The sequence below is a fragment of the Physeter macrocephalus genome, chromosome 2 (genome assembly GCF_002837175.3).
Source record: "Physeter macrocephalus isolate SW-GA chromosome 2, ASM283717v5, whole genome shotgun sequence".
Lineage (NCBI taxonomy): Eukaryota > Metazoa > Chordata > Mammalia > Artiodactyla > Physeteridae > Physeter > Physeter macrocephalus.
Genome location: NC_041215.1, coordinates 133959793 through 133967810, shown reverse-complemented (window position 1 = coordinate 133967810; position 8018 = coordinate 133959793).

Below are 8018 nucleotides of genomic sequence, written 5' to 3'. Positions count from 1 at the left end.
GTTAAAACAGTGTGGAATTGGTGTGCAAACAGACACATAGACTAAAAGAACAGAATGGACTAAAGGAAAGAAGTAAAGAGCTCAGAGACAGGTGTAGGTATATGTGCAAACCTAATATATGATAAAGGTGGCATCATAAATCACTGGGGAAAGACGGGCTGCTTTGTGAATGATGTTGGGAAAACTGGCCAACTAAATGGAGAAAAATGAAATCAGATTACCACCCGGCATCGCATACAAAGGTGGAAACCACTTGGAGCTAAATGTGAAAGGAAAATTAAAATGTGAATTGAGTGGTGTGTGTGTGTGTCCATCCTTGTGACTCAGGGAGGGGAAGGACTTCTTAAACAAACTTCTTCAATATCACAAACCATAAGGCAAAACAAAACAAAGCAAACCTGATGTGATTATGTCAAACGAAGGATTTTATCTTTCATTGTTCAGAAAGTACAATGAACCCTTACCACTCAATATTAAAAAGGTAATTAGCCTAATTGAAAAATGGACAAAGGATCTGAATAGACATTTCTTCAGAGAAGAGATCCAAGTGACTGATAAGCACATGAAAAGATGCTCAACATCATTAGCCCGTTAAGGAAATGCAAATCAAATCACAATGAGATACTACTCCATCCCCCTGAGGCTGGCTGTAACCAAAAGACGGTTGTAACAAGTGTGGGTGAGAATGTGGGGAAACTGGAATCATCATGTGTTGCTGGTGGGAATGTAAAATGGTGCAGCCACTGTGGAAAACAGTTAAATATTTTCCTGAAAATGTGAAACATAGAATTACCAAGTGACCCCACTCTTAGGTATGTTCCCAAGAGAAATAAAAACACACGTCTACACAAAAATTGGTATACATCAATGTTTGTAGTAGCCAATAAGTAAAAACAACCCAAATGTCCATCACCCAATGAATGGATAAACGAAATATGGTATATCCATACCACAGAATGCTACTCTGTAGTAAAGGGTGAATCACTAATACGTACTGCAACACAAATGAACCTTGAAAACATTAGGCCAAGTGAAAGAAGCCAGTCCCTAAAGACCACATAGCAAACGATTCCACTTACATGAAATGTCCAGAAGAGGAAGATCTACTCAGACAGAAGGAGATCAGTGGTTGCTTACAGCTGGTGTGCTTGGAGGGGTAGGTAGTGAGGAGTGACTGCCTGCAGGTGGGTATGCGGCTTCTTTTGGGGACAACAGAAATGTTATTAAATTGACTCTGGTGGGACTTCCCTGGTGGCGCAGTGGTTAAAAATCCACCTGCCAATTCAGGGGACATGGGTTCGAGCCCTGGTCCGGGAAGATCCCACATGCCGCGGAGCAACTAAGCCCGTGCGCCACAGCTACTGAGCCTGCGCTCTAGAGCCCGCGAGCCACAGCTACTGGGCCGAGTGCCACAGCTACTGAGGCCCACGCGCCTAGAGCGTGTGCTCTGCCACAAGAGAAGCCACCTCAATGAGAAGCCCGCGCACCACAACAGAGTGGCCCCGGCTCGACACAACTAGAGAAAGCCCGCGTGCAGCAATGAAGACCCAACGCAGCCAAAAATAAAATAAATTAATTAAAAAAAAAATTGACTGTGGTGATGGTTGCTCAACTGTGTGAATGTCCTGAAAACCAGTGAACTGTACACCTTAACTGGTGAATCGCACCATACGTGATTTATATCTCAATTAAGTTGTTTTAAAAGTATATCATCAAGTTAAGAAAAATATATAAACGTGAAAGAAGACACATCTGTAATAACTAAAACTGAATAGGAAATGATATTTAGAATAAATGAGGAAATACTGCAAATCAATGATAAGATATGAATGGGCAATTTACAGAAGAGGAAACACAAAGAGCAACCATCATACGAAAAGACACTCAAGACTCTTTCGTAAAAAGAGAAATGCAAATTAAAACCTTACTTTAAATCTGTTAGACTGGCAAAAATCAGAATATTAGAAGCTGGCTATTGCGAATGCCGGGAGGGATATGGGATGTGGGAACTCTCGTGCACTGGTGGAGGGAGTGGAGATGGGTACGTCCATTGGGGGAGCCATCTGGCAGAGTTCAGCTGATGAAGCCTGCGGTCTTCATCAATCACTGCTTCTGGGCACCACTCCCCACACCCCTTGGCTCTGCCCTTATGGACGAGCAGGAGATCGGTGGCAGTGCGTGTGGGGCAGGGGGAGATGAAGCCAGCCTCAGTGCCCATCACTGGGGGTGGAGAGGCAGAAGGTGGCACACGCACACGCCATGGAGGTCTGTACAGGACTTAAAAATGAGGGAGGAGGGCCTCCCTGGTGGCGCAGTGGTTGCGCGTCCGCCTGCCGATGCAGGGGAACCGGGTTCGCGCCCCGGTCTGGGAGGATCCCACGTGCCGCGGAGCGGCTGGGCCCGTGAGCCATGGCCGCTGAGCCTGCGCGTCCGGAGCCTGTGCTCCGCAACGGGAGAGGCCACAGCAGAGGGAGGCCCGCATACCACAAAAAAAAAAAAAAAAAAAAAAAAAAAAATGAGGGAGGAGATGCTCGCGCAGCAGCACGGATGCATCTTAAGCACCGTGGAAAATTTAAGAAGCAGCTATGCAAGGCAACCTCACTTACAGAAGTCAAAAATACAGGCACACGCCGAGAAACAGGCTCTTCTTTAAAGGATTCACCTGTGTTAAACAATGTCTACACCTACCCATTGGCATGGGAGCCTTATGGGGGTGGCTGAAACAGGAGTGTAACATGCGACAAAATCAATAAATAAAATGAGAGGAGGGAGATAAGCCTAAAAATAATTTATGAGATTCTGTTCTCCCCACTTCCCAGAAAAAGCAACGTGCGAACTTGTTCCGACCCTGTGTGACTCTAATTTTAATGGACTCAAGTGGCCCCTCGGGAGCTCTGTTCACAGTGCAGGCTCCTGGGCCAGAGCTTCGGGGCTTCTTTTTTGATTGGTTTGGGGTGGCAACCAGGGCTCTGGATGAACAGCCTCACTCTGTGATTCTGACAGAGGTGGCCTGCGGGCCGCCTGAGGGACCCAGCAGGGTAGATCTCACCTCCCCTGTGGCTCAGATGATTCCTCTCCTTGCCAAGTGCTGTGGGATTTGGCCTCCGTTTGGCCTGTGGACTCTCAGTCACCCTTGGCCCAGGGGGATCTGCCATCTGCTCCGTGCTAATCATACAGCTGGCCCGGCCCTCGCTCTGGCTTTGCCCAGTGGATGTGGCTCTGGCCCCCGACTGATTGCCTCCTGGGCTTTCGCAATGGCTATCACCCCAGCTTAGTAGCCACAGCTCTTGTGGCCCCATCCCCAGGAGCCAAGACAGGGTGACACTGCTGGTCTTCGTTGCAGGTGAGGGCATGTCATCTGGACCTGGTGTGAGAGCCACCACGGGCCCAGACAGCTCCAGGAGCCCCTCGGTCCACAGCAGACACTGTGCGGTTTGCATGGCCAGTGGGGGAAAGTACAGATGGGGGCTCTTCCGTCCGGGTGGCGCATACCATCCTGGCAGAAAAGCAACGGCCATCATGTGGTCAGACAGCCACAGAGCCATTAAGAGGGCAGAAGGGAACTCACAGAGCAGAAATGAAATGTTCCTTCTGAGAGCTGCCAGGCCAGATGACGTGCCCTTAACAGTCACCACTTTCTTTTTGAGGATCAGAGCTGTATCATCAGGTCCCGGAGCCCAGCCCCATCACCCACAGAAACAGAGGCCTTTTCTTTCACAGGCTGGTGACTTCATTACACATTCCAGGACCGCGGGGGGCACGGGAAGGCTCTCTTCCGCCGGGCCTGGGACAAAGGCTGGGAAAGCAGGGGAAGGCGCACGGGGCTGGCTCCGGCTGAGATGAGACAAGAAGAGCGGGTGAGCCCACGTCCAGAGCCCTGACTGCCACACAAAACCCCCTCTGTGTGTGGGTGTCAGCAGAGCGGGGGCTGGTTTCCTCTCACACCTCCCTAGGGAGGAGGTGGAGGCAGCAAAGGGCAGGTAGTGAGGGGTGAGAGCAAAGCAGAGGCCCAGGAGTCCGCAGCGCTGGTTGTGCGGAGCGTACACGGATGCGTTCCCGAAGCTCCCGGGGACCCTTCTACTGTAACTGGAGACCGCGATGTTCACCTCCTAGGACGGCTATAGGATCCAATTATAAAGTAGAACTTAGGAGTCAGCAAACTCTTCCAGAACACTCTACCATGGGTCAGACAATTAGATCTTTTTAAAAAAAATTTTACCGAAGTATAGTTGATTTACAATGTTGTGTTAATTTCTGCTGCACTGCAAAGTGATTCAGTTATGCATGTATGTTCTTTTTCATATTCTTTTCTATTATGGTTTATCACAGGATATTGAATATAGTTCCCTGTGCTATACAATAGGATTTTGTTGTTTATCCATCCTGTATATACTAGTTTGCATCCGCTAATCCCAAACTCCCAGTGCTTCCTTCCCCTCCCGCTCCCCCTCCCTTGGCAACCACAGGTCTCTTCTCTATGTCTGTGACAGACAATTAGATCCTAACATCGGTGAATACAGTGCCACAACAGTTTACACAACAAGTGTTCGGATTTCATTCTGACAACCATGATGTGGGTACCATCAGCCCATTTTACAGATGAAGAAATCGAAACCCGCATAGTTCAGGTAACATGTTCACAAAGTCGCATTACTTGGCAGATCCTTTGTCTCCAAATTTAATGATTCTTCCCCTGCGTCAACAATGACCCTTCTCTGTTCTATGTCCCAACTGTTTACCCAGCTGGAAATTCTGCCCCTTCCGGAGAACTCCATCTAGCCCCGGCCCCAACATGAAAGCGATTCCTTCTCAGATCACTGTCTGGTGACAGCCCAGCACTCAGCCTGGCGTGGCCTCCTCCTCCCTCCCTCTCCCGAGGGCAGACAGTCACCTTTCTTCCCAGCTGTGGCTCCTCTTTGTGACCTGTCACTCCGCAGAGGGCCTGATTTGAAATGGTCTGAATGTCCTATGCTGTAGACCCAAGCACCGGCCCGCCCATGTTCAGCAGGTGTCCAACCCTGGCTTTAGGATTCAACCAGCAGCTGTGCCCTCGTGCAGCCTGCATCCTCAGAGGACAAATGCGAGCCTGTCCTCACCCTGGGGGCGCCTCAGGGACTTTTTCCTTGGCACGTGGCAGGATGTGGGTTTCGGGACAGCAACCCTGGCCTGCTGGCCTTCTTTCTGACTTTAACAGGATGTATCTTGCAGAGATCCACGTGGTAGAGTTCCAGCCCCTCATCGAGAGTCGGGGCCCTTTTCTTTATTAACTAAATAGCTGAGTGTATGTTGGTCACTGTGGGACAGGGATTCACCGACAGAAGGACACCACAGACACAGTCAATAGAAGAGGACGCAGGAGCCAGGTACCGACATAAGACAGGAGATAACCTGGTATGTGTTTTCCAGAAGCCCAGAGTTGCATGCACGGGGCTGGGCACGGAGCTGACCCCACCCACGAGGAGTGAGGGCTCTGCCAGGTGTGAGAAGCCGCCAGCGCCCGGAGCACATCAGAGCAACTCCACGCGTGGGGTAGCTTTTGCCATTAAAGAACTTTACATTCTCTCGCTGGGGCTGTTGGCACCTTTAGCCAATCATCTTCAGTCATCGTCTTACATCATCATTGGCCGCAGCGAGGTAACTGAGGGGACGAGGGAGTGGCAGCAGCATGGCGTGGTAACCAAGCACGGAGGTGGAGTCCGTGATGTATCAGAGGAGATCTGGTGAATCCTGGTCCTGTGCATCCGGTGTGAACTTTGTCCAGTTCACTTTGTTTCTCTAGACAACGCGAATGAGTGTATCCACTTCCTATTGCTGCTCGTATCAGTCAGGGTTCTCCAGATACACAGACCAAGAGGATGTATGCTGTGTATGCGTATGCGTGCGTGTGGGTGTGTATGCACGTGGGCATGCATGTATTGTACGTATAAGCATATGCAAAGAGATTTATCATACGAAATCGGCTCACATCATTGTGGAGGCTGACAAGTCCCCAGATCTGCCATGGGCAGGCTGGAGACCCCAGAGCTGATAGTGTGGCTCTAGTCCCAAGCCTGACATTCTTGAGACCAGTGAAAAGTCAGTGTTTCAGTTTGAGTTCAAAGGCAGGAAAAAAACCCAGTGTCCCATCTCAAAGGCAGTCAGGCAGCAAGAATCTCCCCTTACTCATGGAGGGGTCAGACTTTTTGCTCTGTTCAGACCTTTAACTGATTGCATGGGATTCACCCACATTAAAGACTGCAATTGCTTTACTCAGTTTACTGATTCAAATGTTAATCTCATCCAGAAACACAGACGTACTCAGAATGTTTGACCAGATGTCTGGGCCCTTTGGCACATCACAGTGACTTTACCTAAGAAACGTGCTTTATACTGCAATTACACTCATCAGCTTTCTAGCAAGTTATGATGAATATCACGCAAAAGCCAAAGACTGAAACACTAGGTTTGTTTTTGGTCCTAAGGTAACTCAGTACAGGTTTCTAGAACAGATGGATTTGAGAAAAAAGACGGCAATTGCTTTACTCAAATTTACTGATTCAAATGTTAATCTCATCCAGAAACACAGACGTACTCAGAATGTTTGACCAGATGTCTGGGCCCTTTGGCACATCACAGTGACTTTACCTAAGAAACGTGCTTTATACTGCAATTACACTCATCAGCTTTCTAGCAAGTTATGATGAATATCACGCAAAAGCCAAAGACTGAAACACTAGGTTTGTTTTTGGTCCTAAGGTAACTCAGTACAGGTTTCTAGAACAGATGGATTTGAGAAAATATTTGACTCCAGAGTGCTTCTCCTGTGTTAACCATCCAAGACCTTATTCTGATGTGAAAGTTAAGGGTGGGATGGATACTGAAAACTCCAAATTTCTAACGTGGAGAGCAGGAGCCAAATGGGAGAAAATGGGCTGAAATTCTGCCCATAGTTATGAGAAAACAAACATTGTAGTCAACCAAAGATCATACCAACCAACCAACCACCTACCAACCACCACCAATCAACCAACCACTGGCCAACCAACCAACCAACTGCCAACCACTAACCAATCAACCAGCCACCTACTAACCAACCACCAACCAACCAACTAACCACCTATCAACCACCACCAATCAACTAACCACTGGCCAACCAACCAACCAACCAACCAACTACCAACCAATCAACCAATCAACCAACAAACCAGCATAACCAAAGCTGTTGCTTGATCCCCTAATCAGTAATCTTTTTTATTCTTTTTCAAATTTTCATTTCAAAAAATGAAACCATTACAGATGTAGCTCATGTCCTGGAACCTGTCAGGTTGGTCCTCTTTTGCCGCTTTAACTCCATATCCTTCTCATTTTCCCCAAAGCCAACTCGTCTCATGAGCTTGATACATATTCCTGTGTTCCATTTAAGAATAATATAAATACATATGTGTATATAAATAATGTAAATATATATGTGTATATAAATAATGTAAATATATATGTGTATATATGTTTGTGTGTTTTAAAACACTTTACACATAAATGGCACATCTTATCATTCTGTATCTTGTCTTTTTCACTAGATTTTAAGTTTTTGAATCTATGCATATTGCCATATATGAATTTAGTGCATCTCTTTTAACAGCTGAAACTTATAGGTCTACATTTATTTTATTTGCCCATTCCCCTACTGGTGGATGTTGGCTTCCAGTTTCTTCTGTTGCAGATAATGCTACCGTGAACACTTTGATGTGTCTCTTCGCGTACAGAGTTTCTCTAGGATACAGATATAAAAGTTAAACTGCTGCATTGTGGGGCATGCACATCTTCCGTTATAATAGGTGTTACAAAATACTCTCCAAAAGGCTGAGCTCATTTATTTTTCCCACCAGCGGTGTGTGAGATGGCCAACCGCCCTTCTCCCATTTTCACTAATGTTATGTATAAATTTACCTAATTTTAGCCAGTCTGATTGATAAAAGTGATACCATGCTCTTTTAATTTTTAGGTTGCACTAATAATTATTGAGGCTGAGCTATCTTCTA